Genomic DNA, 20,735 nt, shown 5'->3' on the forward strand with positions numbered 1-20,735 from the left:
GGTAGTGCCTTCAAAGTATGTGGTGGATAGCAACTACTACTATCCAAAATATTATAATCTCCAATACCATTTCTATGTATATTAGTTACTATATTATTATTCCTAATAGTCAAAGTGACATCTAGATAGTCAATTGTTTTTTTCTGTAAGCCATCAAATTGTATCTGAAAACGATTGGCGTCTTAATCATTTATAAACTGGGGAGCTATTTCAGCACCCCCTTACATAAAAAAATCAAATCATCTATATATCTACAATATAAAATAACATAACTATTACAAAAATTCAATCTATACAAAAAAATCAACTTCAAAAAGGCCCATGAACAGGTTAGCATGTGTGGGTGCAAAAGATGCACCCATGGCAGTACCTTGTACTTGATGGTAAATGAGCTTATTAAACTCAAAAAAATTATTCATCAAACAAAAATTTTATAATTCCATCATATAATTGCTAACAGAGCTATCACCTAGAAAAATGTCTAACAACTTCCATACCGAACTCATGGGTAATAGTACAATGACTTTTTACATCTATAACTATCCAGTAATATTCTTCATCACATTTAACATTATTTATTTTATCCAAAAAATGGAAAGTGTCTTTAATATAAGAATTTAACTTAACTACATAGTTCAAAATATAGGAATATAACAAAATTCCCATATTATGGAGAAAATAATTCTGTGCTGCTACTATGGGTCTACTTGGGGGGGGGGCGGGGCTCACATTTTTGTGTCTTTGGCAGACAATAAAACTTAGCCATTGAGCTTCCTTCTACATTAATTTATTTAGGGCATCTTTTCTTGTAAAATAGCCTAATCTTAGGCCTTTAGCTACTCGTTCTTTAAAATCCATTATAGCTTGATAAAAAAACATCAATATTTACTGCCCTATATACTTGGCCATCAGATAAATGGTCCATACACATTTTCAGATATTGTTTCCAGTGCATAACAATTATCTTTATCTGAGAGTTTTATAATTATGTCTGATCTTTTATATAAATTTAATAAAGACAACCATTCATTCTTACTCGCATTATACAAAATGTCTTTCTTCTCAGAAGAAAAATCTTTCAGAAGCTTCTCTAATGCAAAATTAAGCATCTTAGAAAAATGCAAAAAAGAGGTAGTATAAGTAACCATTTCAGTATTTAAAGTGCAATATGCATTAACATTTTCAGCTGTTACAAATGAAGAATCACAAGAGAAGAAATCCAGCAACTCATCTTCACTTGCAGTTACACTGCCTTCATTAACTGGCATACTTCCACCATTACATTCAAAGTAATTAACCAAGTGCTGATTTTTTTATTAACTCAAATACTTCTGCTTTTATAAAATGTGCTCTAGGTAGAGCTATTGGTATGAACTTTAAAACAGATATTTCGGTTTCACTTAAATTAACCTCAGATAAATTCACAATACAATTATTCAAATCACATCTTTTTATACTGCTAACTACTGTGCAAACATGTTTAAAATCAATATTTAGTCCTTTTATTTTGTTTGAACTGTTGAAAGTCTCCTTTACCTTCATGCCATCATTTAAAACTGTTTTGTTGATTGTAACCATTCTGCTTTCTTCGCTATTGTTTCCCTTGGCCCGGAAACATATTATTTATGTAATTAGGTTGTTTTGGAGCAGACAAAGGTGGATAATCTGTATTTTCATTATCAGAGCTTGCAGAAGTATTAGCTCCATCTGTAGAGGCAAAGGAGACATTTTGGTGTTTCTTAGATCTCCCAGAAGCATTTTTAAAGCCTCTGGTACCATTCTGATTGGCCACCTTCTAGAAAGCCAAACCAGAGTCATAGTCTCTATTGTCTCTGCAACTTATTGATCTTGCGTTGTATAATTTCACTAGAGTTTTCCTCTAACTTAATATTTAAAGAACTTAAACATTGTTCAAACTTTAGAACCACTTAGCTGCCCAGATAATTCATCACAAGCAGCTGCAATTTCAGCCTTCACTTTAACCTGTTTTAGGGTGTCTTGTTCTATCAGTATAAGCAGCCATTCCCTTACACACCTATGGGAGGCAGCAATCCATCTTTTCTCAAACTCTAGCTCAGTTACATCAGAAGTATGAAAGGCAGCAGAAGGATTCTTTATAAAATGTAACTCCCTAAGGGTAATGTCTATATCCAAATATCTCTGCAAGCCTAGAATATTATAATGTAAGGCATTTTCTCTAAACAGCAGCTGTTCATGTGACTCTAAGTTAGTACAGTCAGCTGTTGACAAATGTACTGTATTAGCCTTACCCACTTAATTAAAAGGGTTTGTAGATCTTTTTCCCTCTTCCTTCTTCTAACAGACACTCCCAAGTTTTAACAGGGGCAGCATTGGATATAGAGGTACTCGGCTCCATCTGGGTTTCACCAACTGGACAAAAAGTAGCAGAAAGAGATGCATCATCTCAAAAAATATGTGGCAATTGCTGTAGCAATCCACTGGCCATCTCTTGCCATATAAAAAAACACCAAGTAAGTGTTAAAACACACCAAACTACAAAGCCAGCTAACCTGGAAGCTCCTTCTGGAACTTACTTGTCCTCCATGAAAAAGTATCACCAACATTTTCACTGAGCTCTCTGGATCCCTGACAGTTGATAGGATCTCTTCATTTGGTATCAATTTTGGCTATGTAGCAGGCCCCCACCACCAGTTGTGATCTGTCTACAGGCCACTGCAGCTGCTCTCCACTGGGCTGATGAAGTCATGTCAGTGGACATATAAAGCACTTGATCATATGTCCTGCTGGGGCCCCAACAGCATTTTTATCTTCCACTATCTGCTGCCAAATTTGCATTCTTACAGACATATCCCCACAGCCTCTTTGAAGCAGAAAACCACCATGTCTTCTAAAGGCTTGTAAAATGATGTTATTGTCAGGGTCACTGAAAGTTGATTTGCTGGGATTGAGATGCTTGGGTGCCATAGTCCTAGGTGACATAAAACAGAAAAGAATGATAATACACATAAATAAAAGTCTTGCTTAGATATAACATATAAGGAAGTAGTTTGTCAATATTACCCACTGGAGAAAAAAATCCAGATATATTCAAATATAAGAAAGAATTTATCTTGTTTTAACATATTACAGTCAGATACAAAGCATGGCTGGATTGAAAACTCCAGAAGTAACAATAGCAAAGCAAACGTCTGTACAATTTTCTGTGTACCAACACAAACATGGAACTTGGCTCCCCCACCCCCACAACAACAAACAAATGACATTTTGCTAACAAACCAAGGAATTAAAACTTTCAGTGAATTGATTTAACTATTATCAAAGAAACTGTCCCCAAAACATGTGTACACATGTACCACAAAACTTTGATTTTGATGCAATTTACAGTCACCTGTACCTCTGCCAGTACTCCCTTAGAAGTGCCTATGGGCCATCCTAGAAGGCTAATAGCCACGTGTCATTTACAATATAGTATATTTACATTTAATGGAAATAACAACAGAACAGTGTAAAGAGAAACAGTTGTAACATTTTAAACTTGTGATGAAAGTTAATAAGGCTATGCATCTGTGAAAGTAACATGCCCTGACCAAAATGCCTATACCCATCAGTAAACTTCTAAAATATGCCTACAGATAAAAGTAGTATTTGCTAATGTATATATAAGATATTTTTCGGGTCCCTATTAGGTCAGCGAACACATTAAATTGCAAACACTGCTTAATCGAACCTACTTACCCAAAATGGCAAAATCTCGAAAGCACAGAACAGTGATTTTTTTTACTAGGGAAAAAATCACTAGGCCATTTTTGGGACTTTGCCATTTCCTCCACTGTGGTGCAGTCTTGGAGTTGGTATATTTAAGTACTGAGGGTGTGGGTGGCACAACCCCCCACATCGGGGGTGAGCCCCCACCTTTATTTGATGTTTTTTTTTTTTTTTTTTTTAATGGATCAGCGATTTTTTTCCCTGGGAAAAAAAATTGCTGATCCATTTGTTTGACATTTTGTTTTTTTGGTGTTAGTGGGTCGATTACATAGCATTCATAATTTAGTGCATTCACTTATATAATATAGACCCATATTTTTCTAAGTGACATCTGAGCATATTCAGTATCTAATTGAAAAGTGCAATCATACCATATTAAGATCAGTAGTCATCTGTGCAGATAAATCCAAAGTAATAGCAATTTTCATCTGTGTCATCCACATAAACGAGTCTCCTCACCTTCACGGTTATCTTTTTATAGTGTTGATTCAGGGTTGTCAGCATGGTGAATATGCAAATGAGATGCAAACTCATTAGAATTGCTGAATCCCAAATTTTTGACTCTGTGTAGCAAATGTAAACATAGTGCAGGCACTCCCTCTGTGTTTGTTGCTAATGGATTGCAACTATGAATGATTACTGGTAGGGAGAAGGAAAACACAACAACAATTCAGAGTCTCTTACCTCCAGTGGGTGTGTCAGCCATCTTAGGCTTAAAGTGTAGAAGTAAATAGCATACATTTCACAGTTTCTGTTCAGTAGCATCTAACCTCCTCTGCATTGGTTGAAAACTGTATATTATTGCCATTTAATATTCTCTGGCATTTTAAGGATAATGATACAAAATGCACATGTTCCCAATTCCTACTCAGATAAGAGAAGATTGAACACCATGCAGAGATAAGACAGAGCTGCTTTTCTCCAAACAAGAGTCAGAAATGATTATGTGATTGCTTATTGCACTTAATCAAATCAGAAGTGTACAGGTGTCATATGTCTTGTTGATATTGTGGATTATTTCGGACTTGCTTGTATGCACAATGATTTTCATTATCTGCTGCAAAGCTGCTTCTGTGGCATTGAAGAAGGTTCATTGGTGTGAGAGTTCAAATCCACACTTGTGTAAAAATATTTCATGTGTACTAACATATTTTGCAGTGTTTTTTTTTTTTACTTTATAGATTTATTTTTTTAATGCCAGTGTTTGCATATTTTGTGACTTAGTGCAAACACAGAAAATGGATAAACACAATAAATGTCATGTAGCGTACTTCTTTGATAACAAATACATCAACTACATCTGTGAATCACCTATGTGTGTAGCACATCTGCTAAACATATTGATCCACACAGCTGTACTATCTGTACATCAGGTTTCAAGCCCCACCTTTGTCTTTTAAGGAGACACTGATCATAAGGCTAAAACAAGGTTAGCTTTGCTTATGTGGTTTGCAGGATACTAATCCTGCAAACCTAGAACAGTGGCCCACACCGGAAGCAGACAGAGTACATGAAAACAGGACATAGACATTCTAAATGTCAGAAAGGATACATTGTTGCATTTTTTTTGCTTTCCACCAGGCAGCACTATTTAGTCACATTGCACAGCAGTTAGCAAGTTTCCCCAACACCTGCAGGCATAGAAAACCTGTAGAGAAGAAACAGATAGTAGCCAATTTCAAAGTAGATACATTGTATCAAGTATATTGGGCACTGCACAAATATGCTAAGTAACATTACGTGGCAGTTAACAAACAGAAGTTAATAATGAATAGAGAAATACCCAACTGTTATTTAACTATTTCTGTGGCAGCAGGTGTAAGTTTAGCGCTATAATATAGATGGTCCTGGGTTCTGATCCAGGAAGTTCAACGTGTTTTACTGTTGTTACAGTTCAGTTTATAGTAATGAACAGGAAAATATTGAAAGATTATTTTCATATTCTTGTGGCAACAGGTGTAAGTGTAGGGCTGCCATACGCATGGTCCTGGGTTCTAATACAGGAAGCTCCAGACATTGTTACTGTTGTTCCATTTTCACATTATTTTAAATATTACTTATAACAATTTATACATAATTATAAATAACAATAATTATACATAGCAGTAGAGCTCATATGAATTTTGTATATGAGGGATAAAATATCCTCACTGTGTTTTGAAAGTTCAGATGTATGACTGAGGGTATATTGTCTACTATGTTTCTTTAAGTATAATTCTGCTATCTGGACTTGGATGGCATTCTCACTTAAATAAGACACATACACAAATGAATGTATATACAAGGACCTTGTCAGGTCACACACAGTCATGGTTAATAACTCAGTCTGTCATTTGTATTTATAAATAATTCATGACTATATCTGAAAAGCACTTCTTCTGTGGCAAAGATGGAAAATCACTGCTATGGAAGAAAATGTTTTGCCTCTTATGTGTAGGTTTGAATCCCACACTATAAAAATCAATTTTATCAGTGTATTAAGCCAAACCAAACATGTGTCAGGTCATGAAATGTATGCCCCCAAATGCATGTCTGCAAAGTTAAATTACCTAGCAGTTACAGCAGCAACCAACCCTCAAACTAATGTCAACTGTCAGATTAACCTTCCAATTTCCAAAATGGCTTTCCTCTTTCTTTGACACTATTGCTCTCCATTTAACATCAAGCAAACACTGTTGGCATTGTTGCTCAGGTTTGCACACTACCAGTAAACTCAGTAACATGCATTGGCAGGAATTATTTATTATCCATTGCTGTGTTTTCTGGTTAGACATGTCTGGTGTTAGAAGGGAAGGTGCCCAATTTAAGGCACAGAGATGGCATGTTTAAGAGTCTGGAATCTTTATTGGACTCCTTGTAAAGCACTGCAGCCAAAGGCTTTTGTAGGGGGACTATACAAGCTCCCATTACAAGTCTGAGGCTTGGAATAGTCTGTCCAAGGCTGTATCATAGGATGACAGTATCATAGGAAGTTGCTAGGCTATCAACCTGGAGGTCATTTTAAGCCTGTAATGCCATAGATACTTTAGTCAGTACCCAGGATTGTATTTATTAATGATTGCCCATGTCCAGGAGGGTTGTAGGTGCTATACCCAGTAAGGATTTATGGTGCTCCATCCTCTTGCCCAGGTTGATTTTGAATAGTGTCATAGAGGTGCTCTACTTCACATGAATTGGGAGCCTATTCCAAAAATGCAGCAGTCTCTGGGAGACAAATCTGTCCTCCAGCATGTATTATTCAAGTTGCAGGCCATATTTAAGTCCCTGGAATGGGTAGCTCTAGTCCCATTTGATTTGTAGATGGCCAGCAAATTCATTAGGTTTGGGTCAGACATTGTTCTTTAAGCCAGGCATAAGTCTCCCCTAAGAAGTCTATATGATACTGAGTATAGTGACAGGGACTTCAGTCAGTCTCTGTAAGGCATGTGCTGGAATCCCATAATCTTCTTAGTTAGAAACCTCTGAGGTCTATCCTATTGCTGCAGGTTCTTTTTACGATACATGCTGAAAGGGCCATTATACGCAATTATGGGCCTGATTAGTGATGAGTATAGATGGGTTATAACTTCCTTTACTCTAGAGATGATGCCTTTGCTAATAAAGTGTTCTACCTAGAAAGCCTTCCTTACTACATTAGACACATGGTAGTCAAAGTAAAGGTCACAGTCTACTTGTGATCCCAGATCTCCTATCCATTGTAACTGGTATTTTACACACTGGAGAACAGAGCAGGCACCACTTTAATGACCTAAAAAGGCACAAGAGGGATACACTCAACCAGTGGCTAGATCAATTCAGAACTAACAATATTGCACACTTGTGTAAGTATACTAATATAGACAATTTATAATAGATAGAAAGCTACATATAGGCAAGACTGATATGCATAATGCTCTTCTGCTCTCTTCCTTTCTTTACACAGCTAATGCGGAACTCTTTGCAAAAGGGAGGCCCATGCTGAGCTTCTAGAGAGACTGAGGGAAGCAAGGGGTATGTATGCAGCACAAGAGAACTATTATTGTACCTTTAAAATGAAAAAAAGGTGTTTTTTTGTTATACAGTTGTAGCAAAGTATGCATGCATATCCAAACTGTAAGCAAGAATGCATGCTTTAGTCTGTAGCACAAACCAACTGTAGTAGTCAATTGTAACACTGTAGTAAGATGTTGTGGGTTTAAATACCATAAGTAGCAAGTATAAAATAGTGCAATCCTGTACAAATATTACATAAATTAAATTCTACACAAGTGTCACAAATGCCCTTTAATCTGTATAATTGCACCACGCTTATGTGCAATATCTGCACATTGCAAAGATTACTTTGAGCAATCCATAATAACAGCTTGCAGCTGTTAGAAAGTATACTTAAATGTAAACTTCCAGATAAAATAGTTATAATATTTTCATATGCATTGTATGTCACATATGATGGTATTAATTTTAATATATTTCTATTCTCTCACCCCAACCCTTATCTCCTTTTTTCTATGGGTCATCAAAACATTTCCATGTCATCCATCTCTAACCAATCACAAAATGCTTTATAGCACAGGGAGGTAGGCCAACCCTAGTGACTCAGCCTGCCCATGCTCCACCGGCTCCAGCACTGATGCCCATCACATCTGGGACCCAACCAGGCAGTACTGTCTCTGCTGCCTCTGCACTACCTACCCCCTCAGGTAGCACTACCCTGGCAGCTGGTGCTGTGATACCCTCCAGAAGTACTGATGGAGGTGGGGGTTTTATCACCTGCCAGGAGATGCCAGGGTTGGTGTGTAGGGTCATGGACGTCAACATTGGGGCACCTATACCAGATGGACAGGCTACTTGCTCTCATGGTCCATAGGAAGAGGAGACATCAAGCACTCCAGCAGCCAGTAGAGATAGGGGACAGTGATGACTATCATGCAGGTGAGGACTAGATTCTCACTGTCCTATGTTTGAAGGGCATGGGTTTCAGTTGTCCCCTCTCTAACCCCAATAATGGTGTCCCCCAAATTTTTGTGTCCCTTAGCATCCCTGTAGCTTGTCTTGTTTGTCCTGTCTGTTTGCATCTGCTTCTTCACCTACCCACCTTTCCTGACCCAATATTCCTCTCTTACTGAAGTTAGAAACAAAAAAAGACACCTATCCCCCCCAAAAAAAAATCATCCCATACATAGCTCTTCATTTCATAAGCATGTCTTCTTGACTCACTTGATTTATTCTAGTTGCTTGTACAACATGATTGCAATGCTGTCACCCTTCTTTGTTGAGGTGACAGTCCAAATTCAGCTAATATTATGTACCATATTTTCATATTATATTGTTGAAGAAATGGATAGCTATGGTTCTATCCTACCTCCCTCCTGCACATTCCTATATTAATTTCCCTTTGTTATTCACCCTACATGCCCCCTATTTCACCACTTTCCTAAGTACCCCATTTTAACATCTTTAATCTGATCAAAAATAGAATCACACACAACACATATAAGCAAACACAAAAGCAATGGGGACCGTAACCTTTTGGCCTCTGTGTTTGCTTGGAGTTTGGCATTATGCACCAATGCCAAGGGATGGTGAATGGCTCTTCATTGGTCTGGTTACCTCTGCACAATACGGTTTAAACATGCAGCACTAAAGTAGCACACACTAACACACAATGAATGTAGTATAAGTAATTATTTCATTGCATTATTACTACCTATATAAAACTATTACATCCATTTGGATTTGAACCCTGTATCATCTGGACTCCAAAAGAAATGTGTCAATGCATTTGTATGCACTGCCACAGAGTCAGCTATGTAGCAGGTGTGTTTCATGCACTCAGTACACAGAACGCTCAATATTTTATCAATGAGGCTTGCATTTGCTTGCCTATTAACTATGCACAAATAGGAAAAGCAGTAGAAATGTGTATCCCGCATGGTCAAACACTTTGCCATTCATCACTAAAACATGTTGCTTGGCTCTATGCTATGCAAAGTGGAAAATAGCATGTATTACTTTTGTTTACTGTCCATTTAGTCTTCATGCCATTGAACTACGCACATGTGAAAAGACAAACAATAGGAAGGCACTATCTAAGAAAATAACACATATTTACAATGCAGCCATCTGTTACCTCCCCCCATGCACTGCAACCTTGGCTTTCAGTCCTTGTTCACAAATATATAAACTACACTACAGAAATAAATCACAAATGCTTTCTTATATAACATGCACATCTTTATAATGACAATAGACATTCAGATTTTCCAATACTTGTAGGAATGTTGACACCTGTTTGCATGTAGTTTGTAAAGTTGTCTCATAAAGTATACCTGCCCATTGCAAACACAACACCAAATATACATTGCGAACTCATCATTCTGGTAGCATGCAGAACTTTAGTATCTTGACAGTTAGACATGGCTAGCTATCCATTTTATGCTGGCCTCTCAACATCTTTTCTCCAAAACCTGCTGCTAATGTCATCCACTAAAAGTTGTCCTGCAGCCTTGTAAATTTCAGACTTGTGCTGTGGCACTTGTGTAAAATACAGAGTTCTCTAGTTCATGCACTTAGGTAGGGGTTCTGTTCTCACTGCAGTCAGTTGGTATGTGTGTGTGTGTGTGTGTGTGTGTGTGTGTGTGTGTGTGTGTGTGTGTGTGTGTGTGTGTGTGTATGTGTGTGTGTGTATAGTCAGAAGAAAATAATTACATATCCTGCAGTTACCACTACAATCCCATGGAGGACCAGTGTTTTCACATTTGCACATGCATACACATCCACTTCATGCAGACCTCCCAGTATCTTCTCTGAAACATTCATTGATGATGTCATCCACTATAAGTTGTCCTGCAGCCTTGTAAAAGTCAGACTTGTGCCATTTTAGTTGTGTAAAGTACTGAGTTCTATAGTCCATGTTCCTAGATAAGTAGTAGTTCTAATCTCACTGCACTTAACTGGTGTGTGTATGTGTGTGTATCTGTCTGTCTAGTCAGAATAACATAACTGAGTATCATGCAGTTACCACTCCAAACTCATGAACCACCAATATATTGTCAGTTGCACATGCCTACATATCCATTTTGTGCAGGGCTCCCAACATCTTGTCTCCAACATACACTATTGATGTCATCCACTATAAATTGTCCTATAGCCTTGCAAAGTCAGACTTGTACAGGGGTACATGCGTAAAGTATGGAGCTCTCTTCTCTATGTACCTAGATAAGTAGAGGTTCTATCACTGCAATCAGCTAGCGAGCATGTGTGTGTGTGTGTGTGTGTGTGTGTGTGTGTGTGTGTGTGTGTGTGTGTGTGCCTGTACACTTACTTTACATTAGAGAGAACATTTTACACCCCCTGTTGGACACTGCTATTACCATCTTCCTGTCAACAGACTCTGCTGATGTCATCACTTATAAAGTGTTGTCCAACACTCACCAAGTCAGACTTATGCTGTGGCACTTGCATTAAATATGGAGGCCTATAGTCATTGTAGTTAGATAGGCAGGGGTTCTGTTCTCACTGCAGTCAACTGGTGTGTGTGTGTGTGTGTGTGTGTGTGTGTGTGTGTGTGTGTGTGTGTGTGTGTGTGTGTGTGTGTGTATATACACTTGCTTGACATTAGAGAAAGAATTTTGCACCAGCATGTCAGACACTGCTATCACCATCTTTCTGTCAAAAGACTCTGGTGATGTCATCAGCTATAGCTGTGTCTCAAGCTTGTTGCCATCAGCTATAGCTGTCTCTCAAGCTTGTTCTTTTAATATCACAGACTACATTAAGATTCCTATTTTTGTGCCATTAGATTTGTAGATATGAAGCATTTCCATCATGGCAAGATGTCACCTCATCTTATACAATACAGAGTACAGTGAAAGGGCTTCTAGTCTATCAATGTACATCATGACATGATTTGTAGTTCCTGTATATTCCTGTTGAGAAACCCCTGTAGTCTCCCCAGCTGCTCCTAGTATCTGATGAGGTACATGCAAAAGGGAGCATTGTACTTTATTAGTGTTCTGATGATGTTTAAGTACAGTGGTGTTATAACATCCTCATACCTGGATATGATGGCCTGACTTCCAAGGTGCACAAAACAGAAGGCTTTCCCTTGGTGGTCAAAGTTCAGATTGCTATTTACCTGTGTTCCCAAGTCTTGCACCACTGGGTTTGACATTAGTTGGGGTGCTGTCAATGCTGTAATTGGCAGGAATTCTACTTTGCAGAAGGCAAATATAATGACACATTTTTGCATTTCTTTATAGACCATGTGGCTTTGCCACCAATCATTTGTCTGTATTAGCCTCTACTGTAATATGTAAACATCATTGGTGGACCCATTGAATGCACCCAATATGCAATCATCAACAGTCTTTGCAAACCAAAAGCTGTATAGTTTAGCCTGGACTTCCACGAAATAGATCCCAAACAGTAAAGGACCCGGCACAGATCCTTGTGGCATGGCAATGGTGATGGCCCTACTGCTAGAAGTTGATTCACCAACTTCCACAGTATGTGTTCTGTCAGTAAGGCAGAGAGGTAATTGGGTAATCATCTTATCAACATAAGGGTTACTATTCAGCTGGGAGAGTTTCTCAATAATTCCTGAGTGGAGGATTGTGTCAAAACCCATTGAAAGATCAACATAGGTGGTATGCACTGTCTTTCTTTCATCCAGCCCTTTCGTGAATTTGTCAAATCAGTCTTCTATATTTTATAAGCATGGTCTACCCTTAACAAAGCCAAACTGGATTTGGTCTAGAGTTTGAAGGTCATCTTTGTCTTTGTTAATAAGGTCCACAATGTTTTTTTCTTTCAATAGCCTTGCAGATGAGACTCTTTAGAATTACAGCTCCATATTTTCCAGGGTTGGTCCTTGGCCCTCCTTTGGGCAATGAGATCACTACTGCTTTATTCTATTCCTCTGAAACCAAGCCAGTTATCAGCTTAAGGTGACACAGGAAGATAATTTGCTCTGCTAGCTCCTGTTGTGGATTGCTTAGTAAGTGATGCACACAGTACATACATAACTGTTTGACATCATTGATGACATGGGATACATTCATGACAGTGCAGATTATGCCATATATATGCCATGCATACCTGTCATCTAGCCTGGATTGTTCATAAAGTAACATACAGGTATAGCAGTGTCCCTCCTAATACCTCCAGCAGATGTTACAGTGTCAGGACAATGTGCTTGATTACCCTCTTAAATTGCTGACATCTTAAAATAACTGTAGAAGTGTGTTAGTGCAGAATCATCTATGTTCAGTCACAGTCACATATGTTATGTCAAAAACATGGGATTACTGGTGATATTATTCTGATATTGTCCATGATGGTGCATGCTTCGGTTTACTGTTGTCCATGAGCCTGTAACTATGTGCCCCACTTGTTGGACACCTCTGCTGACATTACATTCATATTCTGACAACTCACTTTGCACAGCTTCACAATATGCAGCTAACCCCTTTTGTAGCTAGTAACCTTGATAGCTGTCCTCTCCATTGTATGTCAGAATGCTCATATCACAAAAACAGCTTCTCCAGTGTTGTCGCCATGTGTGACAGTCACATAATTTACTTTTACACTGTGCAGTCTGTACTGTATAATGTCAATATGTGATTAGGTTTCCTGCTACAATGGGCTTCCTTTAAATTTCCTCCTTTTCTGTACATTAAGATCTTTCTCCTGTCACTTTCCCTGTGTTCATTCCTACTATTCATCTGTGTGTCCCTATTCACTACACATACTTCCCCAATTGTTTATTTTAAATTACAGTCCATGTACTGTTACCCTACTTTTGTAGAAGATGTCCGAAATGGGATTCCACAATACTCTGCACTGTATCTACTGTCCTGTAATGTATTTGGACCATATGCATTAATATTTTATTAACCCTGTAATCATTATGGCATTCCATGCAATTCTGCACACCTATATATCTGCACACCTACTTTGCCTGTAGGTAAACAGTTCTACATGTTTGCTGCTATCCGTGTTGCTTTACACAGTTTCCTGGCCAGCAACACTGTCTTTAACCACAAAACTGCTCTTGTTTACATTTAAAAGTGGTGCACAGCATGAATATGCAATTACCGCTGCTGCTCACCATGTAGACATATAAACTCCATGTAGGCTTTGTGTGAAGCTTACAGTGGGTTTATTGAATCCCCAGGAAAATGTACACAAAAGTTGTGTAATAGGTTTTGATGTATTAATGCAGATGCTTACAAACAATGAACTGAAAGCTTACCATTTGTGAGAGATATAAATACTTAACTAAAATAAAGACATCAGTCTCACAAATGAACATGGCCTGTGAGTGCCACAAACCTCCATGAAATTCCACACAAGTTTCTAGAAAAGTATCATATTCTGGGACTGTATAAAGTCATTTTACAAGCCTCCAAGATCCATTAAGACTAGGAGACAGTGATAAATAAACACTACAATACAGTGCAACCACAACTAAAGCATCACTGCAAAGTTAATCACCCCAGTCCAGAAACCAAAACACTCTGCAATTAAAAATGTACTAGCCATTAGTGACTACATAATCAGATATACTGATATTACTATCACTAGGCTGGACAAGGATATGGTGATAGTAAGTTCTTTTTCAGGTGTCAAAATATTTGACATCTCAAAGGCCATTGAGATCCTTAAGGCAAACCAATATGATTATGATATAGGGATGGCCAATGTGTTTACAAATGACCTGGCATGCAGACCCATGAGGGATATGTAGAGAGAGGGAGATGTCAGTGCTTTCTCAAACACTTCTTTGTCTAAGAATAATGCCAATGTGCAAAGGAAAGATGATTGACTTCAACAATTGGCTGAATTGCTGCTATCATTCAAGGGGATATCCAGTATATGTCAGCTTGGGATGAGATGTTTACACCTTACTTCCTTTGTCAAGGATGGCATGTAGCTGTTAATACAATATGTCTGAATACTGACCAAAGCCCTTACTGACTCCATACTGCCTTTTTAGGCAGAGTCCAGCTCATTTACCTCCCAACTTAACTAACAATGCCAATCAAATACAGCACCACATCAAGGCAGCTCTGCTCAATGCTAAATGTCTAAACAACAGTTTGGCAGACGTTAAGGCCCTCTTGCATTAGAAATGCATTCATGTATGTGCAATTACTAAAATGTGGTTTTAACACCAAGAAAGCATTCTCTATATACTTCGTGTTATGTCTAACAGACCTTTACATCCAGTGGGAATGGCGGCATCTTCATATTTATTAGAAATTACTACACCTCTAGGCAGACTGCTTGAGACCCACAAGCAAAACATATTGAGATACAAAATCACACTAAATATGACCAAATCTCAGATCCCATCATGTTGCAGAATCTCCAACTATGGCTCCTGAAAAACCATGTTCTGTTCTTAAATATACTGAGTGAACTTCCTATAAAAAAGGAATGTCATTATCTTGGGTAACTAATTTACTATTTATTTGTCTTTGTTTACTGGGAAAGTCCAACTGGGGATTTTAGATATACTGCATAGTAAAACTGACATTTACAACACATAAGGTACATAATTATAACAATAGTGTCTTCATAAAATATGTTACTTTGTGAACAGTTTGTCTTAGGAACATAATGTAATACAAGTAGAGGTAGTAAGTACTGTGCTTAATTACTAGTTAATAAAATGGAATATGTACACCTCAAATCTAAAATATACACAAATATTCTTAGATATAAACAAGAACTCATTGGACCAAATTATAAAAGAATCTACAAAAGGTCAAAACATTCTTGAACTAGTCTTTACATACATGACATCTGTATGTACTATTCCCTTGGGATCCCTTTCTTTGGTAAAGCTGCCCTCAAACTGGTAACTTCACCTTCAAAATCTCCTAATCTACAGATTCAAATATAACAGGATTCAAGAATTTCAAACTTACAAAGATTCTATACCTCTATAATTCTTCTTCTTTCGGCTTTTCCCGGTTAGGGGTCGCCACAGCAGATTACCTGTCCACTCATGATTGGCAGTGGAGTTTTATGGTGTTGAGTTGCCAGCCCAGTGCCCAACCTTCCACAGAAGGCACACACACACTCACACCTAGGGCCAATTTAGAGTGTCCAATCCACCTAGAACATGTCTTTGGGATGTGGGAGGAAACTGGAGCACCCAGAGGAAACCCACGTGACCACAGGGAGGACATGCAGACTCCGCACAGAAGGCACCCCAGCCGAGAATCAAACCGGAGAACCTCTTGCTGTGAGGTGGCAAAGCTAACCGCTGCACCACCATGGCCGCCTGTCTATACCTCTAATAATAATATCTCAAAATTCAAGTGTATTAGTGCAACTTAAGATGTTGATATGGCAGATAGTTATTCAAGCAAATTCTATGCTAACCTAGATACATACATTAACTTGACAGTCCTAGCTGCCCACAAGCATAAAAAATATACTAATAAAAAGAAAAAAAGTCCTTAAAGTATACAGCAAAACATAAGACCCTCAAATCATGATTAAGTTATCAAAGAATCTGAAAAATGCCATCAGGAAAGCAAAAACATCCCAAGATCTCAGACTCACACTAAAAGCTAAAGACAATTACAAATCCTTCTTTAGCTGTGTCAGGAAAATAATGAATAACACTCAACATTGCTTAGAACTTATTCAAAAATATCACTACCTACTCTTATCCAGTGGGAATTTCCAACACTCTAGTAAACACATTCAGAGGCAATTTTTACCCCTGAGAAAGCTACACAAAGCCCACATATCCCTGAGGATCTCTGACTTCCAATGATCACTAAAGAACATTTTGTAAGGTACTTAAAAACATTGTATCCTCTATGGGACCAAATAATATAGATGGCTTCCTGCTAAACAGAACTAAATGTGTAAACAGACCCACTCCTTAATCTATTCAACTTGAACCTATCCACAGACTTTCTCCCCAAGGACAGGTGGACTGCTGTTGTGATGCCATTTTACAAGGGTGTACCACTGAACCAGGAAATTACAGACGCATTAGTTTGACAAATTTCTCCTGTAAAGCTATGGAACACATCTAAACAGACCTGAGTTACTATGATATCAAAAGATGTATCAGACTTGGCCCTCATCCTGTCTAATGAATATGGTAAACTTCTTTAAAAAATGCAGTGCCAGGCTTGGGTAGTGGTCATACCATCCACACAGCATACCTTGATCTGGACAAGACATCTGATATCATACTACATGCTAGCATAATCAACAAGCTATCTGCACTCCAAATTAATCATTATGTGGTGAGATTGGTAGCAACTTGTCTATCGGGCAAAACCTACACAGTGAGGGTGACAGATTCATCCTCTGAATGTATGAGGGTGACCAGTGGTGTCCATGAGGCTTGTGTGCTGGTACCTCTGCTATTCAGCATCTGCTTCTTTGATGTTGAATCACAAATGATGATCTACGATGAACCAAATTTCCAGAGGAATACAAACCTGTTGTAAACATCAAGTCCTTCTCTGGCACACAAGCACCACAACATGAGTTTATACTTGCTAGTAACTGCTGTACAAAAATGGGAACAAACTAAATGCTAAAATGTGTAAAACTGTGTGAAGACTGGTAGAGAAGGGTAAAGGCTGCCAGCCTAGTCAAATAGAATTTGATACATAATTCTGGCATTTGTAAATATAAATGTAAAATACAGGCGTGTTCCTTAAATGAAAGAAAATACTGTAAAATGTTGAACTTCAAGATTGTAGCAACATTGCCATCTGCTGTAAGGAAAACTAAGTCAAGCATTTCAAATCTTTCTTTTGAAGTTAAAATTGTTTCAAATCTATCCTTTGATCTGTAGAGCTCGGAGTCAGCCTGTATGGTCTAGCACATTCTTTCTATTGTTTTAACTTAAGGAATAATTACTAGAGTGTGCATGTGAAAAGTCTTTTATTGTTGTAGCTTCCTGAGCAGGTGTTAGCTTGTTAAATAATGTAGCCTGTTGGCCTGGGAACTAAAGGTTAGATGGCAAAGAAATTATGTAATGGGAACTAAATAAGAATGATGTAATCTGGGAGGGCCCAGCAGAAATGTTTGTTAGTCATTTTAAAAACTATTGCTCAGAGAGAGACTGCAAGCATTTTGATCTTGGACATCTAACTCAGCACTGCCTTATGCTCTCTTTATGTAAGTAGTATGTTAGAAGGGTGTTTTCTCCTAGAAGTAGCCAGGAATTATAAAGATTAGACTAAGTGTTTTTCTGTTATGTCAGAACTGTACTACTGAATTATTTTAAGTTTCCGTGTGATCTCTGAACTCTTGAATAGCACTGTAGTGAAACAGTATTGTCTTGTGTTTTTAGTATTTATTTTTAAATATTTTTAAAACACTTTAACTGTGGCTGGTTTGTGTAGAGATAAGTTATGCTTTAGAGTACATTGCATACTTATAGAGTTTATTGTACAGGGCCACTCTAATAAGCCTTAAGACTGTTTAGTCACACTTACTATTGGATAATAATATTGCACAGTAATAATTGGACATTCTTTTAAGGGCCTTTGGGTAGCTGATAATTATTAGCTGGTGGTGGCAGGAATTACTACCGTACAGTCTGGGTATAGGGGCACAGCTGGAGAATCTGTGTCAGCCTTTTCCAGGAGTGACTGTGAAGTTGTATAAATATTTATCTCTAAGTGTGTGTCAGCTACTTGGGCAAGGACACGAAGCACTGGTTGGACAGAGAGGGTACTGGATGTTTTAGCTTGCCAGCTAGGCTGAGATCTGTCCCCTACAGCTGTGCCAGTAGGGAGTCTTATTGGGGACCTGGAGAGCAAGGGAGCAACCAGCCCCAGACTGACTGTGATCCATGTGTGCTCTTAAGTGAAATTGCACTTTACTGTGTGTATTTGTTATCCTTTTCTCCTATAAGAGACGCCCTCTCTGGTGTTAGTGGTGAGGACTGAGTCTTCTTGATTGCTGGGCCAGGGCACAGGCATCACATATTAATTGGTGGCAGTGGTTGGGATATCCACCTCACGTATTAATTGGTTTGCAGTGGTGGGATCCACTACACATACTAATTGGTGGGCATTAGTGGAATATCCACATCACATATTAATTGGTTGACAAATACTAATTGGCTTGTAGTGATGTGGGTAGAGTGACTCCTGTAGCTTATGCACAGTGATCTCTGAAGGTGTTTTGTACTCTAAATCATCCATGCAGTGAGTACTCAAAGTTCAGATCACAATTGTTTTACTTCTTTTGTTAGCTTAGTCAGGGTGAGCAGGCAGCATGTCAGCAGTGGAGTATGGAAACCGAACAAGGAGCCAGCTGGTGGAGATGTGCCAGGCTAGGGGACTACTGCACGGAAACCTAACTAAGGCAGACCTGATTGCAGCCTTGGTTACAGCTGCATCAGAAAACAGCATCCAGGAGGACAATCAGACTGGCAGTGGAGATACAATATCCTCGGAGAATGGACAGCTCAACCTTTCTGCTGTTGACTTAAAAATCCAGCTGGAGCTAAAGAGACTTGAGTTGGAGGCCAGACATTTGGAGATAGAAGCCGAAGAAAAGGAGCATCAGAGGAGGCATGAGAGGGAAATGCTGACTCTTCATCAGAGTCATGGAGGTAATGGGGAAGGGAGCAACTGGACTGCAGAAGAACAACAGGTCAGTAAATTTCTTCCACAATTTAAAGAGGGGGATAATTTTGATAGTTTCATTCATATGTTTGAGAGGGTATGCAAATTGTATAGTGTTGACCAAAGGCTCTGGGTACAGTTCCTGGCCCCCTTACTCCATGGGAAAGCTGTAACTTTTTTGTCAAAAATTCCTGGCGCTGTCTGTTTTTTTTTTTGTACTGCAGTAAAAAAATGTCTTTTAGAATTTTTTGAGCTAACACCTGAAATGTATAGGAAAAAGTTTTGTGAGCATAGACACAAGGCAGATGAAAGTGCGTGTGAATATGTTGCTGAACTGAGCACTTATTTTCATAGCTGGCTGGGTGAATGTGAGATCACCACTTTTGAATGGCTGGCAGGCCTTTTGGTGAGGGAACAAGTCCTTAGCACATTGCCTGAGGACATGAGGATCTGGTTAGCTGATAGACAATGTGCTAGTTCAGATGAGTTGGGAAGAAGAGAGACCTATACCTGGCAAGCAGGGCAGCCCTGCACAGGAAGGGGACCCCCAGTACTGCTCATAGGTGTAAAGGAACCCATGGTGGACAGCAAAGACTGCCCCAACAGAATCTACCAGTAGCAGGGGAAGCCACTAGTCCAGGTACACGTCCAGGAGCTAGCATGAAATGTTTTGAACGTAACCAGTGGGGCCATGTGGCATACAAGTGTCCATGGAGGCAAGGTGGGGAACCAAAGGTGAGGGAGCCAGTAAGTGGGAAAAACAAAATGCCAATAGTAGGTTGTCTTGGGACAACAAGGGTACCAAACTACCACCAGATTCTATATCCTATTGTACTGAATGGCAAAGAGGGCATTGACAAGAGAGACACAGTCTCTGATATAACCATTGTAAAGCCTGCAATGGTTACAGAGGAGAACTACTGGCCTGGGCAGTCAACTCCAGTCAGGGCTTTAGGAAGGATTCCATTCCAAATACCTTTGGCTAGGGTTCACCTTGACTGGAAGGGTGGAAAAGGAAGCCAGCAAGAAGGTGTGTTTAGGATATACCTGCAGATGTCCTGATAGGGAATGATTTTGATAGTGCAATACCATGTGCTTATGCAGTTACACGTGGTCAGGGTAGGAGAAAAGCATGTGGGTCTGGTAGCCTGGGGAAAACCCAGACAGACTTCATACTTGCAGCCAGGACTGGTGAGATTGTTACTTCAGGGAGTGAGCTACGCTGTAGCAGTGAGACTGAAGGTGAGCCACAGCTGCTTGTCGGTACTGATGTTCGCTTGGGCAGGGTAACTGCAAAGGTAGAGGTGACTAGTAGTACCCAGGCTGACAGTGAGGCACCACTGTCAGAAGATGTCAGACTTCCTGTAGAAGGGGAGATGGGAA

The sequence above is a fragment of the Protopterus annectens genome, chromosome 14.part0 (genome assembly GCF_019279795.1).
Source record: "Protopterus annectens isolate FY-2018-M chromosome 14.part0, PAN1.0, whole genome shotgun sequence".
Classification (NCBI taxonomy): domain Eukaryota; kingdom Metazoa; phylum Chordata; order Ceratodontiformes; family Protopteridae; genus Protopterus; species Protopterus annectens.